This window comes from Canis lupus, chromosome 13 (assembly GCF_003254725.2).
Source record: "Canis lupus dingo isolate Sandy chromosome 13, ASM325472v2, whole genome shotgun sequence".
In the NCBI taxonomy this organism is placed as follows: domain Eukaryota; kingdom Metazoa; phylum Chordata; class Mammalia; order Carnivora; family Canidae; genus Canis; species Canis lupus.
The window spans coordinates 51,074,596-51,100,482 of record NC_064255.1 but is presented as its reverse complement, the minus strand read 5'-3'; the positions used below and the strand labels follow the sequence as shown (position 1 = coordinate 51,100,482).

The window sequence follows — 25,887 nt, the reverse complement described above, 5'->3', positions numbered from 1 at the left end:
TTGTCTAGAAATTATTTTATTTGCTTATTTGTTTTGGTAGCTTTTTTATTTCTTACATTTTTGATCCAATGAGGACAGGCTTCCTGGTTTTAATTCAGTTTAAGGTACTGGGAAGATGTTGAATAATGGAAAGGAATGGCGGTGTGTGGAGAGTGGGGTAGGGAGAAAGAGTGATTTTCTTCTATTGTAATATAGCTTGAAATTTTCCACATTGGGCAGGAATGTCATCAACATATCATTTTCTGAATAAAGATGAACATTCATCCATAATCTAGCTCAGTTTAGTTGTTTTAATTTACATATTGAACATACTATACAGTAGAACCTATTTATCAACTGTCAAATACACTATTAATATGTCATAAATATTTCTATGTGAAGAGAGAGTAAGATGACCACATTGGGGAGGTTAAGGATAACAGCTGACATTTTACAATACGATGTGCAAGGTCATATTTTAATTTCATCCTCACTACAACTTTCTGAGCTAGGTGCTATTATTATACCAATTGTATAGACATTGAAGCAGATATATATAGAAAAAAATATCTAGAATATCAAAACCCAAATGAATACCTGAGAACCAAGGTATCTGCAGTAAACTCAGTATATGGGTATTTTGAAATACAGAAACTTTCAATCCATTCATAGTAAAAAAACTTGAATGTTATTCAAATCTCCTAATGGTCTCAAGTCTTGTTTTTTTTTTTTAAGATTTTATTTATTTATTCATGAGAGACAGAGAGAGAGAGAGAGAGGCAGAGACACAGGCAGCGGGAGAAGCAGGCTCTGTGCAGGGGCCCCGATGTGGGACTCCATCCCGGGACTCCAGGACCATGCCCTGGAAGGCTTGTTTGAATAAAAATGTACCACATAAACTCAATGAACTCATCATAAGAAGCTCTGGGTTCTGTTGAGTTTAAATAGGATTGAATCAATGACTGTTACACATGCAAGGGCCCCAGAGAGTCCCTGTACTACTTTCTAAATGTACAGATAAAGAACCTGAAACCCAGAGAGTTTGAATGCTTGCTTAAGTCGAGGAATTAGTTGTTGGTAAAGCTTTGATTAATTCAGATTTCACAACTCAGAATTATGGATTCTGCACTCTTCTATCACCCAGATTAAAATTTGGTTGGAAGAATAACTATTTAGTAAAAAAAGCAAAGCAAAACAAAACAAAACCAGAGAGGTTATAATTTGGTTGAAATGCCTCATGAAGTCTATTTCTGTTCCTCCAAATGAAAGTTCCTTGCAAAATAAATGTGTATATTAGTTGTAAAGTTTCCCTCGCAATATTAATTTAAAAAGAAGCTATCCGTATTTCTTAATATCATGTATCAGAATTGTACTGAACTCCTGATTGAATGTATCTATGACAAACTTTAGATTGATAAAAATTTGATATTAAAAAGGAAGCGACAAAACTCCGGATTGTGAGTAAAAAGAACTGTATTCGATTTCTAGATTAATCTTTAAGTGAACTATATTTCCTGTGGAAGTTACTTTGTATCTCTAAATCTAATTTTCATCATCTACAGACCAAGGTATTGGACTTTAATAATATTTATTATTTTTAGCACTATATTTCCATAATTTTGTTTGAACTTTGATTACCTCACTCCTTTTGCAATTCATTTTTAACTGCAAGCTCTATTTTCTGTCCCCTTTTTTCCAAATATTCTCTTTACTATCATATTTTCTTAACATTGCTGTAATAATAGAATTCATGCAGAATCCTTCATCAATTGCTAATTTCATTTCATTTATTTACTTATCAAGATTTCATTTATTTATTTATTAATGAGAGACACACAGAGAGAGGCAGAGACGTAGGTAGAGGGAGAAGCAGCTTCCCTGCTTATTAGGTGGCCAAAGGCAGATGTTAAACCACTGAGCCACCCATGTATCCCCTGCTAATTTCACTTTAAATAAAAACCAAATGCATTAGTTTGAACTTAAGACTCTCCTTTTTAATAGTAGGGTCCTAAACATACTTTCATCCTGTACCTAGGTACCATTCCATCTAGTTTAGAAGACTTTAAAAATTATCTTCATAAAAAAATTATATTTATATATAAAACATTCATGGATCTTCATTTCTTTTGTGTGTGTGTGAGTAAAGGGATGGAAGTTTATTAAGCAAAGAGACAGAAAGCTCTCAGGAATGAGAGGGGTCCCGACAGGGTTGCCCTATAGATCTTCATTTCAAAGAATGAATTGAAGTCAAAAGAAATGGGTATGAAACATACTTCATGGTCCATAGCTATTATCTTAAAAAAAAAAAGGATTCTCTTAAAAACATCAAAATATGTAATTTCTGACAATTTTTTATTGACTTTGACATTAAATATATATACCTGATAAATAATTTACATGTTTGTCATTTCTTTTAACATAAGCATCATATAAAAAAGGTTGCTTCTTTTTAACATACAAAAAGGTTTTATTTTTTAGCCAAAAATTTACTTATATTGGACACTAGGATATGCCCTGTAAAGGCAGCATTTTGTAATGGGTGTCACCTACTTAATTGCCATATATGGACAGCAAAATTTTGACTCATTAATAATGTAAAGAGCTCCAAGAAAATTTTTACTAGCATCTATTTGCAACTTGGAATTTTTTAAAAGACAAAAACAAATCTTTTTACCAGAATATTAAATTAACATAGTGGAAGAAGCTCAGTTTATTTCAACCACTCTAGCCTCAAATCAAAATAAAATATAGATATGCATATAAATATTGTATTATAAATACATACATATGCACATATATATGTGTGAAGATCTATTTTATATGTCAAAAATGACTGGACTAAGGGATACCCAGGTAGCTGGTAAACCATTATTTCTGAGTGTGCCTATAAGGCTGTTTCTGAAAGATAGTAGTATTTACATTGGCCCACTGAGTAAAGGTCACCCTCACCAGTATGGGTAGTTTGAGGAATCACTGGAAGATTTCAGTGAGTAATAAGATGGCTAGAGCCACCATCAGTAGAATTCCAGAAGTGATCAGAAGAAGACTGTTGTGAATGCAAAAGTGGGAGAGGTGAGATGGACACAGGGGAGGTGGGGGGGACGGGACTCACACTAAGATTAGGAGAAACAAAGCATTCTGAGACAAACACCAGGCAGATACACTTTTGAGCAACTGATCGGTCAGAACCTCTTCCAAACTCATCCCTAGACAGCTGGAAGAAGTGAAATTTACCAAAAGTAGAGAGAACAGATATTTGGATCAAAGAGGTAACAACAACAAAAAGTCAATGGATGACAGAGTGCCACCATCCTTCAAAGGTAAGCTACCACTATATTTCCTTGAACCTCCTATTCCACAATCATTTGAATAGTCAGAAAATCCAACTATATACCTATCATCGAGACTCACTGAAGCTTGTGAGAAGCAGTAGCAAGGAAGAAAAGCAAGAAAATAAAATATAATAAAGCTCTTAACCAAGAGAAAACAGAAGTTTTAGGAAAACTAATATCTTCAGAGAGATCTTAGAATATTGTGTACAAATGTAAAATAACTATATAGATTGGTTTTTATAAAAGATCTAGATTGTGGGAGTGAAAATAAAATCAAAGGACAAAAATTCAGAATGGACTTGACTGAAGAGTAAATTATTGAACTGGGAGTGGGCTAAGAAAGATCTAGGAAGACAGAAATAATATAATTATTGGAAATAGAAAATAATTATCAGAAAAAGAATACAATTATCAGAATATAGAAAAAATATATGAAGAAGTAGTGAGTGGAATGACTGAGTGTGCACTTTGGATTGAGACTGTTAGGAACTGAATCCTGGTTTCTCTTAATATCTGCATCAACTTTGACAAGTAATTTAGCCTTTCTATTTCTTTTTCACTTTTAGAATACAAATACTAATACGAATAGTAGTAGTAGGAGTAATATAATAATAGCTATTTCTTAGAAATATTGTGGAGCTCAATTGTTAATATACGCAAAGCCCTTACAAGTGTATTTGACAAAATTAATTGCTTGGTAAATATTAGCTAACATTAATATTGTAATGGCAAAATTATGCCATTTTATCATCACCCCTTTAATTTGTCTCCTTGGAAGCATAATGGACTTGATAGTAGGGCTGGTCTATTGTTTTTAAGGGCTTTCTGACTCGCAGAAGTATAAACACATGACCAAAATAAACTCAAGAGTCCCTCAGGAGATACAGGAGACTATCACAATGTACAACCACGTGTCAAGGAGACAAGAAGCGTTTTCATTGCTCTTTCTTCTGTTCTACCTAATGTGTGTGTGGAATTCTGTCTAGACTTTGTAGTGTCTTTTGCAGACTGCCTACAATATGCATTGCACTATAGATATATACCACTTTGTAATAAAATTATTTTCTTTCTTTTCCTTATTTGGTGGAGAGAATTCTGTCTTGATAGGATTTGTTTTTTTCTCAGCACTAGAAGATTTTCAGACATTGCAATATCCATTTAGTAGAAGTTCTAGAAAAAAAAAAAACCACTAAAAAAGTGAAGGAGTGGATAGGATAATAATAACAATGAAAAAATAGAATAAAGATGCCTTTAGTCAAACAATTAGAATTTTCAGATTAAAAGGACCCAATTAGGGATGCCTGGATGGCTCAGCGGTTGAGCTTCTGCCTTTGGCTCAGGTCCTGCTCCGGAGATCCAGGATCCAGTCCTGCATCGGGCTCCTTATGGGGAGCCTGCTTTTCCTTTTGCCTATCTCTTTGCCTCTCTGTGTGTGTCTCTCATGAATAAATAAATAGAATCTTTAAAATAAATAATAAATAAATAAATAATAAATAAATAAACCCAATTAGTATCTCTTTAAATGGAAAAAAAAGAGCTCACAGTTAATTTCATTGTGATGAAATTTAAGAACACTTAAATTCAAGATTAAAGATTCTTGAAGATTCTTTAGAATTCAGAATTAGAATTTAGAAATTCAAGATTAAAGTCTAAATATTCCTAGACAGAGAGAAAAATACTCCAAAGGAACAAGAATTAGGATATTATCACAAGTTGGCAAGCTCTAGTTAAGGATAGCAGAAACAGACCCAATGGAGAGATAAATCTATGATGAATGAAATAATGTGGCATCTGGATATATTTATCAATTCTTTTTCTCTTAAGGACTGGTAAAAAAATTTTATCAGGATTGACTAAAATAATTTTCTGTATATTGATATGATCTTCCTTTCTTATCTTCCTTTGTTTCACTTCTAAAGATATATCTCATCTTACTTTCATGTCTCTCAAATCACTTTTTAATCCACATAGCTCTGTGATTCCTCAAAAACAACACTCAGTGTTAATTCAAGAAAATCAGACACTATAAGGTAGGTAAAGATGAAACTCTAAATTTAAAAAAATGCTCTATCAATTGATGACTTTATTTCCTTCCTCTGGAACTAGTATCAATCTAGTTTATTTTACTACATACCAGACAGTGGTTTCCTTTTGTATTTGTGTTGTGCTCTAGTAGTTTTTCTCTTTTCTGTGTGTTTTTTCACTAATCTGTGATTATGTTATGTCTGTTGAAATAATAAGCAATGTTTTTCCAAGCTGTCTTTTAGGGAGGAGAAAACAGATTTCTAATTATGTAGAAATATTCACATCACAATACCTGTTAGAAACTATCACATTTTTCTTTTATTTGCAAAAGCTCTGTGTAAATTTTAATCATTTAAGATAATTTTCATGTCACAGCCACACATAATTTTGTGGCGTATGTTTCTTGGTCAATATCCAGTCCTTTAGGGAATCAGTCTTCCTGAACTCCATATGGTCGAAGATGATGTGTCAATGATCATCTCTATCATTCTCAAAAGGGACACATTATCCCTGTGGTCACAATATTGATTTAAAGAACATCTGACTGAAGCCAAGTCAATTATGTGTTTTCCTCCCAGAGTTGGAAGGATAGATCCTCTCGTTCCCATATATTACAATGTAGATTGCATTTGAATTTGGACCATCTGAAATCAACTTCCTTACTGCACCTAAAGAGCATAATTAGAGAATGAAATCTATATACGGAAGTAAGGTAGAATGGGAATGAAATGAGTAACAGAAATTTGACATTTCTTGAATTCCCAGTTTCCAGCTGCATCTTATACCTATGGGTTTCCTAATTAATTCAGCTTTCCTTTACTTGCACCTGAAAGATTCTCAACCGGTACAGAGATATTATCTCAATTTTACATAAGAAAAGACTAAGATTAAGAATTTAAGTAATTCTGTCAGTGTAGATGCATTCACATATATATGTGCATCTGTGCACAATTATTTATCAATCTTTTTTTTGTTCGAGACATTCTTTCTCCTTCCAACATTGCAGAACAATAATATATAACAGATTCCATGTTAAGTAGGCATCTATAATTCATTACCTAATATCCTTTCTGTTAAAACATAAAATAAATAGATCGACAGATAAAAAAAATAAAATAATGAAGTAGACCAATAATTGATCATTTAGAATTAGTCCTTTCTTCTTTCCTCCAAAATCATTTAGTTACTAAGGCCATCTTTATACCTTCATTTCTCAAGACATATTGTGGTGAGTGGAATTTTGTTGGAAGATTTCTTAGAGGAATTTACCTACTACTTTTCTCACCATTTGGTACACCAGCCTTATTCTTAATAGTAGAAGCTTATCTCTCTCATGGTTTATAGTATCAATAAACATCACTGAAATAGGGAATAAAGAGGCAGAATGCCCAGAGATTCACTTAATCCCAATCAAATAATTTTTTTTAATTTTTATTTATTTATGATAGTCACAGAGAGAGAGAGAGGCGCAGAGACACAGGCAGAGGGAGAAGCAGGCTCCATGCACCGGGAGCCTGACGTGGGATTCGATCCCGGGTCTCCAGGATCGCGCCCTGGGCCAAAGGCAGGCGCCAAACCGCTGTGCCACCCAGGGATCCCCCAATCAAATAATTAATCCTGAGGTTGTAATTGGGTGTTTCCTCAGGGAGTATTTCCTTATATATAGCTACTATAAAGTCCTTTACTCAGATCCACTAGGAAAATATAAACTGTCATTTCTCACTTACTGGTTTTTCTATGTAGAGTCTTTCAACATGTGTTCTTGATTTATGGGTTTCAGCTGCTTAATTCCGTGGCTAGTCATGTCCTGTTTGTTTCTGGAAGTGGCCCAACAACTGTACAGCATGAGAGACATAATCTCCCTCACCCTCAATGTATTTCCTAAGACTAAAGTTCCTAAACTGTCTGAACTCTAAGTATTAGAGATTTTTCTATGGTTTATATATACATGATCTTCAGTGGGAACATACGATTGACCTTTTTCAAATGGGCTTCCCTAGTCTTATAGATAACATGAGATCCTTAAGGAATCCACAGTCAAATGTAACATTTGGCAATGCCACATAGAGAATCAAGTATCTATTCTTGTATTTGAAAACTTTTAAAAATATATTTATAAAATTTTCTACAATATATTGTAAAATCTGTTCCAACTACCCGGGCCTCTCCTTGTTTCTATATTTTCAGAGTCTCCCCTATCGAAGAAGCACACTTCTCACTATAATGACTTTGGGACTGTCTATATGATTTACTTTGTCTTAAAAAAATTGCACAGATGGGACATAAGCCATATCTGAACCTAGGTTCCAAGAGGAGGATTAAGTTTTTTCTTTCAGTCTAGACCCTGAATGAATACTCCATAAACAGAACAAAATCTGACCCATAGCAATATATAAAATGAGCAAGAAATAAACTTTTGATATTCTTTTAATTTAGGACCTATTATTACAACATAACTAAAGAAAGCTAACTAATATATTCACACTGCTTACAATTCTAAGTAATTTATTTTTGATGTCTGACACTAATTTTGAAAATCATTGGGCAATTGTTTTTTCCAACATTTTCTTTCCACTTTATAAATATTTGTTTCATTTCACAAATTTTGATTCTTATAGTGACTAATGAAAATCTTGGTTAATCTTCAAAACTGTTCTGATTAGAAGAATCTGCCTATCGATGTTCTCTACGATTCCTTTAAGGTCTTTTGAACATATCTGCTTTCATTTCATATTAGTGTTAGGGGAGATCTTTAAGAAGACCATTGGTTGGCCCTTGAGCTGGATCCAGACTATTGGCAGCACCTCACTGCCTCCTCTGTCTTCCAAATGTGTGTTCTGTTTATGTCCCCTGCTCCTAGAAGCTGCCTTGAGAGGCAGATACAGTCTTGAGATAGTAATGTGGTGGTTAGACTATCTGGACCATGTATGTGAATGAGTCCAGTGAAGGCCCGTAAATAAACTTCTAAGATTCTGGTGGGCAGGTGCAGGAATCAACTCATCTTGCAGCCACACAAGACAATCCTTATAAGCAAGTTCCCTTGCTTATTAAACCTACCACTTACCAACTTGGAGTGGTCTTTCTTCCCTCTCACTTGTCCTCCACATATGGGGACCAGTTTCATAGCATACCCAGGAAGCCCCTGAGGTTGCAAAGCAACAATAACAATTAGAAAACTTTTCACTGTGCTTCTACTCATTCAGATTATATTATTTATTCTTGCATTTTACACTGTGTCAACTAAAATACCTAAGAATTACTTTTAGCTTTCTCTATTGACATTTTCTGTTCTATACTCCAGGTTGTCACAAAAGTGTTTCAATAGACTTCCTCATTAATTTATAGGGATAGGAATAACAATATTCTTAAAAATATTGACTTGAAGCTGGAATAGTTAAATTAGTTCACTGGAAAATAAATGTATTCTGTTTTATGTTATATCTATTTTTTATTTCAATCTTATTTTGAAGATTATTTTTATATCCAATTTCACAATGTTACAAAATCAAAGGGCCTACATTTTTATTCAATCTTTTTTTGGTGGTTAGTTCCTAGGTAACTTCTATGTCTCAGAGGTTATGTTGTTCTTGATTTGGCATACCAGAAATTCCTGAGAAATATGAAAAATATAATACATGATTCAGTGATCAACTTATAAGGTTCAGAGATTAACAAAATCTATGTAAATATTAAGAAATACCTGTCATTAATTCTTCCACTAATATAAATGTCATCTTGAGCAAGTCACATAAACTCTAATTAGTTTAGTTTTTTTATTTAAAAATTAATATTTTTAGGGATCCCTGGGTGGCACAGCGTTTTGACGCCTGCCTTTGGCCCAGGGCGCGATCCTGGAGACCTGGGATCGAATCCCACATCGGGCTCCCGGTGCATGGAGCCTGCTTCTCCCTCTGCCTGTGTCTCTGCCTCTCTCTCTCTCTCTCTGTGACTATCATAAATAAATTAAAAAAAAATAAAAAATAAATAAAAAAATAAAAATTAATATTTTTAAATTTCATATGTTTTAAAGCAAAAGCAAATAAATATATATGTACACCTATACAAATATATAATTTATAGATATATATTCAATGCAAATTATCAGATTAAGCAATTTTTACTCTGGACGTTATTATAGTAATCTGTAAATTATATAACATATTCCTGTATTCTTTACAGTTGAAACTGTACAGACAGAAAAGTTTTCCATTTTTCCTTTTTGATTCCTTGGCTGCTCTAATAATTAAATTGACATAAGACAGATGAAAAGGAAAAAATATTTTGTATGCACAGGAGCTCATAAACATTTGAGACTCAAAGAAGTGACCAAAGCAGGCAGCTCTCATACCTTAAGGACAAAGAAACAATAGATTTGTGAAGAATTGATAAGACAGGAAGTTTGAGCTTGGGGTACTGAATTTGTAAAGTAGTAACAGGGTTAGTTACAGCCTTCTGGGCCTTGAATTCCTATCTTTGCTGATACAGATTTCTCCTTTCCTCTTGTTACATGAAGGCTATCTTTCACATGGGAGATTTATTTTCAGCTTTCAGGGAGGTAAAGGATGCTCAGAGTGTCCTTGCATCAGCTGTTTCTTAGTTTACTTCAGTTCCAAACAACCAATATGACAAAGTGGCATATGTGGGGGAAGCCTGCCCTGAACCCCATTAGAACAAAAGTGTAATAAAGAAAGTGGAAATTGGATTATTAAAATACTTTCTAGTCCTGTGTGTATACATGTGCTCTTCCACACACAATTACCTTTAGTCTATAAAGCATTAGTTTTCTAGAAACTGCCTTATAGACACAACTCTCATTATCAAAGCATGAACACTATCACAGCTGTTCATGTCAGTATTAAAATGATTAGGTTCAAATAAGTTTTGCATGTGTAAAAAATAAGACTCTTTTCTCTTATCTTTGCCAAGTTTTTCACTCATCTACCCTCATTTTATTTGAAGTATGTCAAGATAAAACCATAAAAGGTAAAACTATGAGTTTAACTTCCAGCTGTTAGTCTACACATAATAATTAGAGAAAAATGTGAAAGAAGTTTCCATTTGTTCTCAGATTTGTAGTACAAGTTGGTATGGGATATTATGTTAAACATGCTAATATAGAGCTGATATTTTAATCACTATATACATAAATATATTTATATATGACAAATATACAGTTCTGCATATATATGCATGTATAAATACATCATTTATTTATGCATAATATAAGCATACATCTGCAGAAATGGTACCTACAAGTTGTTACATTTTTATCCAGAGTTACATTATTGTGCAAAACCTATTTTCCCTAAGTAATATGTTTTTCCTTCTTATATATGAGTCAATACAACTTTTCTCAGAACATGTTATTTTTCACTCTTTCCAGAAATGAAAAATAAGTGACCTGCCTAATTGGGAGGTTGTGTATCAAAAGTACCTTTAATTCTACAGTATAGCTCTGCATTCTCAAGATTGTTTCACCCCATTGTCATTCCCTGGCAGATTTGAATGACAAGTCCAAAAGCCACCATTTTAAATTTTCTATAAAGAGAAGAAAAAAGCAGACAATTTTATGAATAGTTTTTCTTCCTTTCTATAATAAATGGGGTTTGTGTTTTTGTGCAGCCCAGTTAAAATCTATAATTAGAATGACATGGATGCATCAAGGAGGATTCAGCAAACACCAAGAAACTGCTAAGAGTAGCTGAAAGGTTTATGAATACCAAATTAATACTCACTATGGAGCCACCTTTAAAGTCACATTTACCGAGGGAAATGTAAACTTGCTGAATGTTATTGAGAAAGCAAACATTATTTCAAGCTCCAGGCATGCAAGTACAGAACATTAATAACCACCTATTTCTAGCTTTAATCCATGCAATTAAAAAGGTCAAAAGTGTTAATGTTGATAAAGGTCTTTTAGAAAGAGAAGTAGTCGATGAGATTCTAATTATTAATCATTATCAAGAAAAGTCCTGACAGCAATTACCACACCATCATAAAATAAGTATCTCAGATGACTCCCAAGAGCATAAGCACATTTTCCATAAACAAACTAAAATTTTACATTATTAAAGACACAGGAATAAAGGTGTATTTCATACATCTAACACAACAATTATGCTAAGATTTGCAAAACATCTTCACAGACTGAATATGTTTAGTGTGAATTACATTAAATAGTACCTCATACGATTTTTTACTATTGATGTGTTCTCTCAGAAGATGCAGTCTGCACAGGGCACAATATTTGCAAAAGCAATCAGATATTTGATTTGAGTTCATTATTATTGTAATCTTTTGGTGATAAAGTGGCAAGATTTCCATTTTAACACAGAAAAGACTCAGTATTATTATAAAATTTGTGCTCACAGTAAGTCTCTAATTTAGAAAAGAAAAGTAAACATTGAAATGTTAAAGTAAAAAATGTGACTCAGAGAAGATGAATCTAAGGAACTTAGAATCGTGAGATATCTTCTAAAGTTACTTATTAATAGTTTCAGTTTGTGAAAAGAAACAAGAAAAGATATTTAGTAATAGATATAGCTAGTTATTCATTGATTCACTTACCTAGTGAATCCCTTTATGTCCCAGTAAGTGTACTAGGCACTCATTATATACCTTCTATACTTAACATAGTGTACTAATATTGTATGTCAACAAAAATATTTAAAGGGTTACATAAAAATTTGGGATCAACCTTTGTTAATTCAACAAATACTTATACTAGTCATTGTGATAAGTTCTAGTGATTAAAAATGAAGAAAAGACCAATTCCTTGTCCTTAAGTATCTCTAGTTCTAGTGCTGTTCATAGCAACATAATTACTTTGACAAAAGTGTGTTAAAATGTTGAGAGCTCAAATGTTACTCTGCCCTAGGGTATCTAAGAAACACTTTGCAGGACTATCAGATAAGCAATGCAATGCAGTATGGGATGAGTAATATCAGCAGATGTGTGAAAACTCTGAGAAAGAATAAAATTAGAACAGCAGAAATTACAATAACAACAAAACAGTAACAAAATATACATATTTATATTTCAATGGAATTATCATAGGAGTCAACATTGTTAAAGAAAAAAAAATCAATGAATTTGAAGACAGGTCAATAGAAATTCCCCCAAACACAGTGAAATAGAAAAAAACAAAACAAAACAAAACAAAACCTGACAACAAAAACAAGCAAACAAAAACAAAACAAAATCCCCACACTATCCAGAAACTGTGACACACTACAGAAAGGATTAATATATATGTAATTAGAACTGGAATGAGAAAATAGAAAGAATTGAGAGTAAGAAATATTGGAAGAAATAATAACCAAAAAATGTCCAAAATCAGTGTTGGACTCCAATAATGTCTTATTAATATCAGGTATTATCTAACATAATAATGAGAAGGTGCTTTATATACCTTGTATCCTCCCCCAAACCCTAACCCACTCCCATACCCACTCTCGTAATGAGAAATTAACACACAAAGCCAAATCAAAGGGCATTTTACAAAATGCTCAATTACAAGCTCTTCAAAAGTGACAAGGTTATGAGAATTACGGAAAGATGACTAAACTAAAATATACTGAGGCATTAATGTGACATGAAAACTAAATGCAATGTCATTTCCAGTTTTGAATCCTAGTACAGTAAAAGGACATTATTAGGGCAAAAAAACAAACAAAAAAACAAAAAACAGTTGGCAAGTTTGAATACAGTCCTTAGCTTAACTAATAGCATTGTACCAATGTTAATCTCTTGATTTTGAGAAGTACATCATGATTATATAAAACAATAACATCAGGGAAAATTGAGTGAAAAATAGAACTTTCCATTCTATCTTTACAACTTATTGTAAATCTAAAATTGTTCCAAAATAAGAAATTAAGGAACATTAAAAAGTAACTTGGATACAAAATATATAATCATATATAAACAGAAGTATAATGACAATGTGATTCTGAAAGTTTCCTGTATTTTAAAAAACCCATTCTTTATTTTCATGTTTTTCTGTTCTAATGACTGATATTTATAAAATATACTTAATCTTGGATTAAAAATGTTTCATTATGGTCTCTATTTATTAATCACAATAACATTTAAGAAGGTGTAAATTAAAAGCTATTATCATTATTAAAAAATTTTAAAGTCTAAAAGGAGAGTTAGTTATACACTAAGGAGCTAGACGTTTGATGGATTCTCACATGAACAAAAGACAAAAATATAAATGGGGATTATACTTGGAAATAAATATTTTGATTATATTATACATACTATTTCTTATTTATATTAAATAAGTGTTTTGGCTATCTTACCATTACACTTTATGATTACTCAAATGCAACCAATTTCATTAAATTTAAACAGGACCTCCAGAACTATTACAAAAATATGTTTAGAAAAGAAATAGATTCATTGAGTAGAAAGATAATCATTATAAAATCTGTTAACTAAAACTCTTGTCAAGATAATTAAGAAGCACATAATTCCATGTTAATACGTGTATGATATAAAACCCTATATAAATTATAATTTTCTGGGCTCCTGGGTGGTTCAGACAGTTAAGTGCTGACTCTATATTTCTAGCTCAGGTCATGACCTCAGGATCAGGAGATCAAGCCCCACATTGGGCTCCACACTCAGTGGGGAGTCTGCTTGAGATTCTCTCTCTCCCTCTTCCTCTGCCCCACCTCAGCATGCTCTCTCTCTCTCTCTTTAAAATCAATATAAATAAATCTTTTTATAAATCAAGTATAATTTTTATCTAGTAGTAGGGTAATGTAAAATACAAAAATATCCAATTTTAGTGCATTCTAGTTGTCTATGCATTTTTGTCCTTGTGCGTGTTTATTATTCTTAAATAATTATTTAATGTAGCTTCTATCATCTTTACATCTCTCAAATTATTATTTCTGCTCTGTTCTTGTTTTCATATCCTATTGAGGACAGTGATTTTTATTTCAACAAAATTCAGCAGGATATGTGTAGATATGTGAATCAATAGACATGTGAAATATTTGCAGAAATGCATTTTGATAAAGACAATAGGTAAGAGATGCATCTCTTCAAACATTCCTTATATCCACTACTTCATATTCATCCTGCTAAATTTTTCTAAGCAAAGATAATTAATTGTGGTATACTAAGAAATAAATGGCATGAGATTTAACAAGTAGGAGTATCCTATTTGTACTTCACACCAAAACTGTTGGGCTTTCTCTCCTACTTTCATTTTCTTTTTTTAATTTTTTTTCTCTCCTGCTTTCAAATCTGAGATAAAATGTAATTTTATGTCTTTTTCAGTCATTCAGTTCTTTAAGATTTTTATTAATTCTTAACTTTTCTATTAACATTCAATAGCTCCTGAACTTTTGTCTGCATTATAGTACTCATTGCCACTGCTATGGCTACTATATTGTACCATTGTAGCAACTTGCCATGTTCCTGTTATTAATATATTGTTTTATTATTGCTATTTCAGTTGTCATATGACCTTGTATCTATACATTGCAATTAACATTTTAATAGTTCAAAATACAAATATGTGGCTGAATAAAAATATTATGTAAGGTTTAAGTAAATGTTGCAGAATATATAATCCACATGGTACAAAACCATTAATTAGAATACAATGCACATGTGCATATTATCCGTTATTCCAGCATATACCATGAGTGAGAAATGTAATCAGTGAGAGAAAAAAATAATATTGCTGCATGCTATTGTAGGACACTGGCAAATCATTTTAGCTATAAAACTAGCATTATATGGGGTTATCATTTTTTGTGCCTATACAAAATTCTAATTTAGCCACTCAGTACTTTGAAATTTCTTTCATCAGAATATTCATTCCAAAGACATGTAATAGAAAGTATAATAGACAGATTTCCGATTTCAGCTCTAATGAGAATACAATCCCCTGAAAAATTATAATACAATAAGAAAAAATCTGAACCAACAGTTGGTAACTTACTTTGTATTCATCACAGAACCGAGCTTGTAGGGCAGATCCTTTCCTATAATCTAGAGAGACAAATGAATCCAGAATCACAACCATGAATTGTTTACCTTGAGCAGAAGTCACTGAAGCCATAAACTGGTAGAAACATTTAAATGGTAATTTTGATTAATCTTTGGAGTCTAGGTGTGGACTAGCTTGACTGAAAAGAAGAAATATTTGAGGTAATAACAGCTAAGAATTTTCCCAAAATTAATGACAAGACACTGAATTTCAGATTCAGGAGTTTCAGAGAACACCAAGAAGGATAAATTCCAAAAATATCTATAACTAAGTTTATCATATTTAATATGTATAAAAACCAAAGCAAGGAGAAATCTTAAGAGAATCCAGAGAGACATGTCATAAAGACATAGAGGCTTTAAGTGAATACAAATAAAAAATACGATTGTCTTTAGTCTTGGCAATATTTTGGATATGATGTGACATAAAAGGCATTAGCAATAAAATGAAAAATAAACTGTAGGATTATGCCAAACTAAAAGGCTACTTCACAACAAAAGAAATCAGCAAAATTAAAAGGCAACCTAAGGGGGCACCTGGGTGGCTCAGTGGTTGAGCGTCTGACTTTGGCTCAGGTCCTGATCCCTGAGGCCTGGGATTGAGTCTCACATTGCACTTCCCATGGGGAAATGGGAGAAAATATTTGCAAATTATATATGTGATAAGGGGTTAATATCCAAGATGTATATTTTAAAAACTCACAGAACTGAATAGAAAAAAAAATAAATAAAACAACAAATAACCCAATTAAGATATGGCAAAGGATCTGAATCTATGTCTTCCAAAGACAGGGAATCAGCCCACAAATAAATGAAAAGGTACTCAACATCACTACCATAAGGGAAAATGCAAATCCAATCACACTGAGATATCACTTCACATCTATTAGAATGGCTACTAACAAAAAGATAAGAGATAAATCTTGACCAGAATGTGGAAAAAAGGGAATCTTGGTTCACTGTTGACAGCAATGTAAATTGTACAGCCACTCTGGAAAATAGAATGAAGGTTCCTCAAAAGTAAAAATAAAAATAAAAATAAATTACTATATGATCCAGCAATTCCACTTCTGAGTATATCTCTGAAAGAAATGAAATCACTATATCAAAAAGGTATCACCACCCTTGTATTAATTGCAGCATTACTTAAGTTGGCCAAGATGTAGAAACCACCTAAGTATCCAGGGACAGAGGAATGGAAAAGAAATATACATATATGTAAAATATATATGTATCTTATTTTTATATATTTATATATAAAAATTATTTTATATAATTATTTTTATATACTTATATGTAACTTATTTATATATATATTATATAAATTTTCATATATATAATGGAACATTATTCAGCCACTTGTGACAACATGGATAGACCTTGAGGCCATTATGATAAGTGAAATAAATCAGAGAAAGACAAATACTGTGCATTCTCATTTATATGTGGAATCAAAAAAAAATCAAACTCAGTGTGCTTGCAGAAGCTGGCACTGGAAAGGCCCCAGTAGGCAGGGACAAAGACAGGATAGAGAGTAGTGAGACGGAGACAGAGAGAGAGAGATACAGAGAGAAGGCTGAGTAGGTCAGCATGCTAACAGGTCAGCTCCAGGTTTGCCCAGGCCCATAGAAGACCTTTCAACATACTTTTAAGACGTGATGAAGGTATAACTAACCATACTGTGGCAATCATTCACAATATATACTTGCACCAAATCATCGCATTGTACATCTTAAATTCACACAACGGTATATGTCAATTACATGTCAATAAAGCTGGGAAGAAAAAAACCTTTTAAAATAATTCACAGCAAATTTGAACAAAGTTAAATAGCGAAAACAAAAATATCAGAGAAAACTACAAATAGATACATACTTGGGCTGCCCAGTTTCATTTTACTCAACAACAGATCAAGGAACTGACCAGTTTGAGACATTACCCTCTCCAATATTGGGAAGCAAAAGGTCAGAGCAGGATCACTAGTGTCAAGCGATGACTTTTCGTTCCCAATTCCAAGAACATGCTGAAAGACTTGACCTACATTCCAATATCTTCACTGACAATAAGCATAAGTACAACAAAAAACAATGGGGGTCCCCTGATATATCACCTACATAAAATTAGACTCTAAGAGTGTATTTTATATTACCGGCTCTCTGCATATCACAGGCTGGCTAAGCTCTGTATATATAAGATGGTAAGCTTGGACTGTATTTGGTGGTCTATTTTGAAACCTATAATCTGTGTTCACTTTAATAGCACCAGTATTATGAGTATATTATCTAAATAACTTCACCGAGGATGCATATTAAATCCTAATATTGACAGCTATGAATTTCTAGCACCATTTATGTTCAAATGGGAACATTCTATAATTTATCCTTCATAGAATTATTGTTTTGGGCTTGTAAACTTGCATCCACAATTTTTTTTTGCTATATATTTTGAATTCTGTATACAAGTTTCTTCCTGGGTCCTCTTTTTTTAAATATTTTATTTATTTATTCATGAGAGACACAGAGAGGAAAGAGAGAGAGGCAGAGACACAGGCAGAGGAAGAAGCAGGCTCCATGCAGGGAGCCCGATGTGTGACTTGATCCTGGGACTCCAGGATGGTGCCCTGGGCCAAAGGCAGGCACTAAACTGCTGAGCCACCCAGGAATCCCTTCCTAGGTCCTCTTTACCATTTTTAGTACATAGTTCTCATCTATGCTATATTTATCTTAAGCAATCTTCATTGATTAAATAGCAGTTTAGTATCCCATGTAATTTTTCTATATTTAAATTCTAGTTCTATTGGACTTTAAACTAGTAAGCAGCTATGATGACTATAATTTTATTTACACACTAACAAAAAAACCCACAAAGATATGATTCAACTATTAAATATCTATAGAAGAACATAACTAAATGAGTTAAACCCCAAAGAAAGATTCATGCTAATGAAAAGTTTGAGGAACAAATGTTAAAGGATCTTCTACTGAGATAACAGCAGTAGATTTTATTTTATTTTTTTTTCTCCTCCCCCCCAGCAGTAGATTTTAAATTCAAATAATGCCATACTTTATTAAAAAGTGTCTGTACATGGTTTGATGTATGTGTACATAAACATCAATATAGATATACTGACCCTAATTCATGTTAATATTCCTAACCTTGATTTATATTAAATTACTATTTATGAGTATTATTAGAGAGATAAAGTAGATTAGTGGTTGCCAGAGGATGAACGGAGGGAAAGATGGGGATAGAGTATTCTTTGGAGTGACTAAAAAGTTTTGAAATCAGAAAGCCGGTGATAAAACAAAATTGTGAAGTACTAACTGCCTTCTCATCAAAATCTTATTAATGGCCACTGAAATTTAATTTCTTTTTTTTTTTAAACTTTTATTTTTATTTTATTTATGATAGTCATACAGAGAGAGAGAGAGAGGCAGAGACATAGGCAGAGGGAGAAGCAGGCTCCATGCACCGGGAGCCTGATATGGGATTCGATCCTGGGTCTCCAGGATCGCGCCCTGGGCCAAAGGCAGGCGCCAAACCGCTGTGCCACCCAGGGATCCCTGAAATTTAATTTCATAAAAATTTTATGTGATAAAATATTTTTATTCTGATCTTTTCATCAAACTTTTAAAACTTAACATCCATTCTTAGTTGGAAGCCCCTATAAAAACAGGCTGAGGGCTGGATATGGCTTGGTCTATTCTGCTTCTGTTTTCTCTATTTATGGAAGTTTATCACATTGAGGAAAACAAGGAGATCACTCTAATTTTTGCTGAGCCAGTGTGCTGCAAATCAATGCTCAAGTGTTACTGAACTTGCAAAAAATTCCTTTAAAGTAGAAAACAATGGGTTTGTAAATATTGATTTTAAATAATGTAAGCTATGTTCTTAATTGCTTTTTGAAATGTTAAAATTTTCTAAGCTTTATAAATTCATTTCTAGTAATATAACTGAATTCTACAATTGAATTTTTTCTACAATTGAATTGTATTGGCAAAAAGTAAGAGTCCAGACTGTTCAAAAATAACCATCCTTCTTTACCTGTTTTCCCATTATAATTGTTGTTTTAAATTTTCTGTGCATATTGAAATTATCATTTGTGAGTGTTGTATTTAATTAAGATAGTGCTATATATACTTCTTTGCAACTTAGTTTTTACATGTATAGCTCCTTGCACTTTCCCTTAACAAACATTTCACAATGTATAATTACATTAATGGGTGAGTGATTATTTGAATTGATTCATTTGAATGTACAATCAATGCGTACAGTATTAATGACTATATAGTACAGTGCTTGCCACATAGTAGACACCTTCCTCTTTTAGACTTCATTTTATGCTATTATGTGTATATACAACCTTTTATTAATATACATTTGGATTGTACATAACACTTTTACTGATATATATAATTGGACTATTTCAACAGTTTTTATCATAAACAACGGTTTCCCAAATATTGTGGTAAAAATATAATTGCCTTTTAGAAGGTAGACACATTTTATAATAATACTATTAACAGGCCTTTCGTATTGATATTGTTTTGACAATAATCATATATAATTTCTCTATATCCCCTAACATACAAGGTGATTCAGATCATATACCTTTCTCTCTCTGGAGCCTTGACATTGAACGGACAGGTACAGTATAAAATCATTGATTATCATGCTATATAATTCGGGGAGATCATATAAATTTGCATAGAAGTATTCAGATGAAAGTGCAGAATCAAAACAAATATTATTTGAAAATAAACTTGACCTCATAATGCAGCATTGTTTCTGTAAAAAGGAGCTTGGAATTTAATTAAAGAAGAGAATATTTAACAGGTTTCTGGCAGAGGCCTTTTACAGATGGTTCTTTGTGAAAACACCTAGTTTGTTTCACACCGAAATGTTTCTTTAGCAGAGTTAAATAAAATCACGATGTTAACAAAGAAATATGAGCCACAGCTAGAGATTCTAGATTCAAAGCCAGGTGGTAATGTTGTCTGATTGAAAAATACAAGCAAAATGCCTAAGTCCATTCAAAAGCAGTTAAGCAAGAAAAGTAATTCAAACTGGTGACTATAGACTATAAGAAACTGACATGTCTCCACCTACTGGCTTTCCACAGTGAGCTTATAAATGATGTATTTTGTGTGGGAGGGTTTTTAATTTGTCCTAGGAAGCTTCCAAAAATCTGTCTTTATGTTTGGAATGTACATAATATGGTCTTTTGTAACTGGAAACAACAACCAAAAATGGACTATTAACTATAATACGAACACAATGATATTTAAGAGTTAAGTGGTACTTGATTGTATTACATATTATATCGCCCAAATTGCATCTTATAAATAATTAAAATGTATATTTCCCAAAGAAACTTAAGGCTCAAGAAAAGCATTTGAATAAAATGTAATATTTTCATTATAAAGTGGAAAAGTATATATGTGTCGCTTGGTTTAGACGAAAATAAAAATGTTCAAAACATTGCAAATACAAGAAGTTATATACAGAATGTAGAACTTCAAGGACACTTTATGTAACAAGTCATTTCTGTTTAATAAAGCTTACTTATCTGCAGTCTAGTCTTTGTGATATTTTGTAATGGAGCATTCATAATTTGGCTGAAGCCATTAACATCCCCAACTCAGATTAAAATGTATGCATAATGCCTCAAAAAGCTTACTGGACTGTGTACTGATTGTGAATCTAATAGTTATGAACAATCAAGTATATTTCAGTTTATTCATAACTCAATTTGAATTTCTTAAACTTTCTTCATAATACTCCACAGATTTGGAATTCATGTTAAAAAAAAAGCCTAATACCTTTTGTTATAGCTGTTAAATATAGACTCCTTATAAAGAAGTGTTTATATAATAAGAACAATATAGACTATAAAAATGTGTTTTTAAATTTTTTCTTTAGAGATAAGGTTATCTTTGTAGTATAAATCTGGTGTTCCTGAAATGTGCACATTTATTTTAAATAAGATGTTATTAATGTAGAAGACCTGAACTTTAGGGCAGAAAAATCCCATATTATAAGAAATTTTTGATTTATGTTTAAGATAAAATCATATTATAATCAAAATTAATAATGTTTGAAAATATTCAGTGCTTTTTTATTTTAAAATTACTACTGTACTGTTTTAAAGTTTCAGAGAATCATGACAGAAAAGTAAACCAGAGCAGTCTTACCATTCAAAGGTAATCATTGATGATGTCTATAAAACACTGACAGACTTTGTGTGCTTTTTCTTTATTTAATAATAAACATATTAATATATTCAACTCTGCAATCCAGGTATTAACCTGACATATTACCATGTACCTCTCTTCATATGAATAATTACAGAACAATTCCATATGTTGATCAAGATTCTTTTGTTTGAATGTGATATAACTACTCACCTGAAAGATGCTAAGGGAAAGGAGAACTTAATACTTCAACCAAATCCTCAAAAAAAAAAAAAAAAAAGTCAGTGTGGGTACCTGATTCTCAGGAGTATTACAATTGGTGAGTATCTTCTTTCTGATATTTTCTATCTAAGCCTTCTCTATTATTCTCTGTATCTCATTTCTACTTTTTACTGGACTTTACATATGAAGAGGTTAGCATTCCCATAGAAATTTGAAGCTGGGATTACCTGGGTGGCTCAATGGTTTAGTGCCTGCCTTCTGCCCAGGGCATGATCCTGGAGTCCAGGGATCAAATCCCTGCATCAGGCTCCCTGCATGGAGCCTGCTTCTCCCTCTGCCTGTGGCTTTGCCTCTCTCTCTCTCTCTCTCTCTCTCTCTCTCTCTCTCTGTCATGAATAAATAAATAAATAAATAAATAAATAAATAAATAAATAAATGAAATTTTAAAAAAAGAAAGAAATTTGAAAGCCCTACTGTAACTGGCATCTTCCATCAGGTAAGCCTGACTTAAGCAGAAGAACTAAGTGTCCCACCAGAAGGTTGTGCTGTTTCCATATGATGATGGTGTGATCAGTCTAACAATTGTTACCTATTATCTTTAACCACCATTATCTTAGTCTACAATTGAAAAAATCTTCTTGCTAATAACACTTATCTTTTTTTTAAGATTTTATTTATTTATTCATGAGAGACACAGAGAGAGAGGCAGAGACACAGACAGAGGGAGAAGCAGGCTCCATTCAGGGAGCCCGATGTGGGACTCCATCCCAGGTCTCTAGGATCAGGCCCTGGGCTGAAGACGGCGCTAAACCATTGAGCCACCCAGGCCCTAATAACCCTTTTCTAGTCTGCCCCCACCAGCCTAAATTCCTCACAAGTTACCAGAGTTGTTTTTATTTTAAATATAAACAAATCAGGGGGGCCTGGGTGGCTCAGTCAGTTAAGCATCCAACTTTTGGTTTCAGCTCAGATCATGATCTCATGATCTCGCAGGTCTTGAGATGTAATCTTGTATCTGGGTCCATACTCAGTCTGCTTGAAGATTTTCTCCCTCTGTCCCTGCCCTCACCCACTCTCTCTCTCTAATAAATAGATAAATCTTAAAGCTTATTAAAAACTATATATATATATACACATATCTATATACATATATAAATATATCAGATTAAATCACTGCTCTTAAAATCTCCCAATGGTTTTCCTTTGAAGTAAAGATAAATCTGAATTCTTTAGCATTAATTGACATGGTCATAAGTGATCTGGTCCTGCCTACATCTCTGGTCTCATGTCCTTCACACCCTCCTCCTCACTGTCCTCCAGCAAAATCATCTTCTAAACTTTTCTCATATACATTAACTCTTTGTAGGATTACAAATTCTTAAATCATGGTCTGCATACCCCTGGAGACACAAAGACACTTTCAAGAAGACCACAAGGTCAAACTTATATTTTATTATAATAGTGAGACTTTATATGTCTGTTAAGTTTCATTCTCTCACCACTTGCAAGAATTTTTCATGGTGGAATTTTCAGAAGTCTATGTAAACTATGATATCCCACAGATACCCTCTATCATGCAGAGATTAAAGAATTTTGAAAAATGTGCTACACTGACATTCTTCTGCATACTTATTTTGCTTTGAAAGATATCATAGTTATATTAAAATTATGATTTATTTTAACATGTAAGGAGTTTATTATGGTTTTTAAGTTAACCATTAAATACTACATTTTTATTTCATTTTTAATTTCTAATATGGCAAATAGTGATATAGCCCCCCAAACAAAAGTTATTTGAGGTCCTTAATGATTTTTAAGAGTGGAAAAGTGATCTTAGGCTAAAAAGTTAGACACTATTGCACCAGATCTTTGAGTTTACTTCTGTTTAAAATATTCTTTCCCAGAATTTTCACATGGCTCTTTTACCATGCTGTTTCCATGGCCTCTTTTTCAACCTGCAGATCACTACTCAGATGTCAACTCTTCTGAGAAGCCCCTCCAGTGAAAGAGTGAAAGAGAAGCTCCTTTATTTGTAAAATCTATTCCTTTGTGTTAGCTTATAATATATATATATATAACTTCTCGGGTTAAACTGCTTGAAATGGTCCTTTAGAAGGTTCAATGGATAATACAGTCTGGTTGTGGGATGCTGTCAAAGCATTTGAAGATTTAGAGACCGATGACTTTACTACAGCCACTGGGCATATAAATTTACCTGAGATTTCACAGGAGTTACTGTTGGGAACATATATGACCAAATCAACACCAGTTGTACATCTCCATTTTACTCGAAGAAACTTGGTTCTAGCTGCAGGAGCTTATAGTCCGCAATAAACCATCAGTATTAAAAAAAATTATATATATATATATATATATATATATATACATATACATATAATCTCCCATTTTTAATCATGTGACAAAACTGACATTAGATTATAACAGGGGGCTGAGTGAAGTAAGTCAGTCGGAGAAGGACAAACATTATATGTTCTCATTCATTTGGGGAATATAAATAATAGTGAAAGGGAAAATAAGGGAAGGGAGAAGAAATGTGTGGGAAATATCAGAAAGGGAGACAGAACGTAAAGACTGCTAACTCTGGGAAACGAACTAGGGGTGGTAGAAGGGGAGGAGGGCGGGGGGTGGGAGTGAATGGGTGACGGGCACTGGGTATTATTCTGTATGTTAGTAAATTGAACACCAATAAAAAAAAAAAAAGATTATAACAGGGGCACCTGGGTGGCTCAGTCAGTTGAGTATCTGCCTTTGGTTCGGGTCATGGTCCCAGGGTCCTGGGATTGAGCCCCTTATTGAGCTTCCCACTCAGCCAGGAGTCTGCTTCTTCTTCTCCCTCTGCCTGTCCCCCACAACTCATGCTCTCTCTCTGTCTCCCAAATAAATGAAATCTTAAAAAAAAGATTATATCACACTGTATCCCTGTCAATAATACACAAAATTGTCTACTAAGTCACACTCTCATGTATATATTGTAATGACAGACTTTAAAAGTTGCTAATGCTATAAGCCAAAATAAAGCAAGCTTTTAAAAATGTGTATTATTTTGATAGTTAGCAAGAAAAATATATATTGCATGTAGTTCTAATCATATTTGACTTTTATGAGTTGATGTCTTTTATTTATTTCTGTATTTTTCTCTATATTTTTCTATAATTTTCTTTTTCTAGGTTTATACAGTCTAACCTGGGATCCCTGGGTGGCGCAGCGGTTTGGCGCCTGCCTTTGGCCCAGGGCGCGATCCTGGAGACCCGGGATCGAATCCCACGTCAGGCTTCCGGTGCATGGAGCCTGCTTCTCCCTCTGCCTGTGTCTCTGCGCCTGTCTCTCTCTCTCTGTGACTATCATAAATAAATAAAAATTAAAAAAAATTATAAAAAAAAATTATACAGTTTAACCTGCTAAATGTGTATTTGCATATATACATAGATACATATGTGTGTGTATATATATATATAATGTAGATAGATTTATAAATATATACACATACATATTTCACCTGTGTTAGAATTAAACACACATAATGCTGTTTAACAAATTCATTGGTTAATATCTGATTTTCTTAATACAATGACCATCTATGAACTTTTGACTGTCAATTACACCATGAAATATGGCTTTATTATTGATACACATCATCATCACAGGTAGCTATTATATGATTATAATGTCCTAAGTTATAATTCATCTCTGAATTCCCCACTCATAATTTTAGAGAAAATTTTTAGTTACTTCAAGTAGATTATTTGAAAATTTCATTGTATTCCTGAAAAAGTTATTTTCTACAAACTTTTAGAAATAATTTTGCTTCTGTTCTTCTAAGGCTTAAAACAGAAGTCATAAATCAATGTCTTCAGGGGTAGAAATATAGTTTTAATATCTAAAGGAAAAGTTACATAATAAGGTGTAATGGCGATGGTGCCCATCTAACGGATGTTAAGACCGACTAAAAGCATATACATTTTGCATAATTAATTTTGATCAAGGAGACCTATTTACTGGTTGAGAATCATTCCAACAGTTTTCAGCCTTTAGAGAGTGGAAATTTTATATGTTTAGTGAAAACTATCATTCCTTATAAATTTCATAGAATAAATTCCTCTTTT

General features: G+C 32.8%; 1 long non-coding RNA gene across 4 annotated transcripts; it reads left to right on the top strand.

Annotated features, from left to right (window-relative positions):
- The first annotated feature begins 4,947 nt into the window (after window positions 1-4,947).
- Window positions 4,948-25,474, top strand: LOC112652222 (uncharacterized). Of its 4 annotated transcripts, none has more exons than XR_007401715.1 (6): window positions 4,948-5,341; window positions 19,941-19,994; window positions 21,499-21,550; window positions 21,648-21,860; window positions 23,725-23,795; window positions 24,952-25,474. It is a non-coding gene; the product is annotated as an uncharacterized LOC112652222 (long non-coding RNA). The 4 variants fall into 4 exon arrangements; XR_004807871.2 differs by having other exon boundaries at window positions 21,699-21,860; window positions 23,668-23,795; window positions 24,952-25,467; XR_003131291.3 differs by having other exon boundaries at window positions 21,699-21,860; window positions 24,952-25,465.
- Window positions 25,475-25,887: the final 413 nt, after the last annotated feature.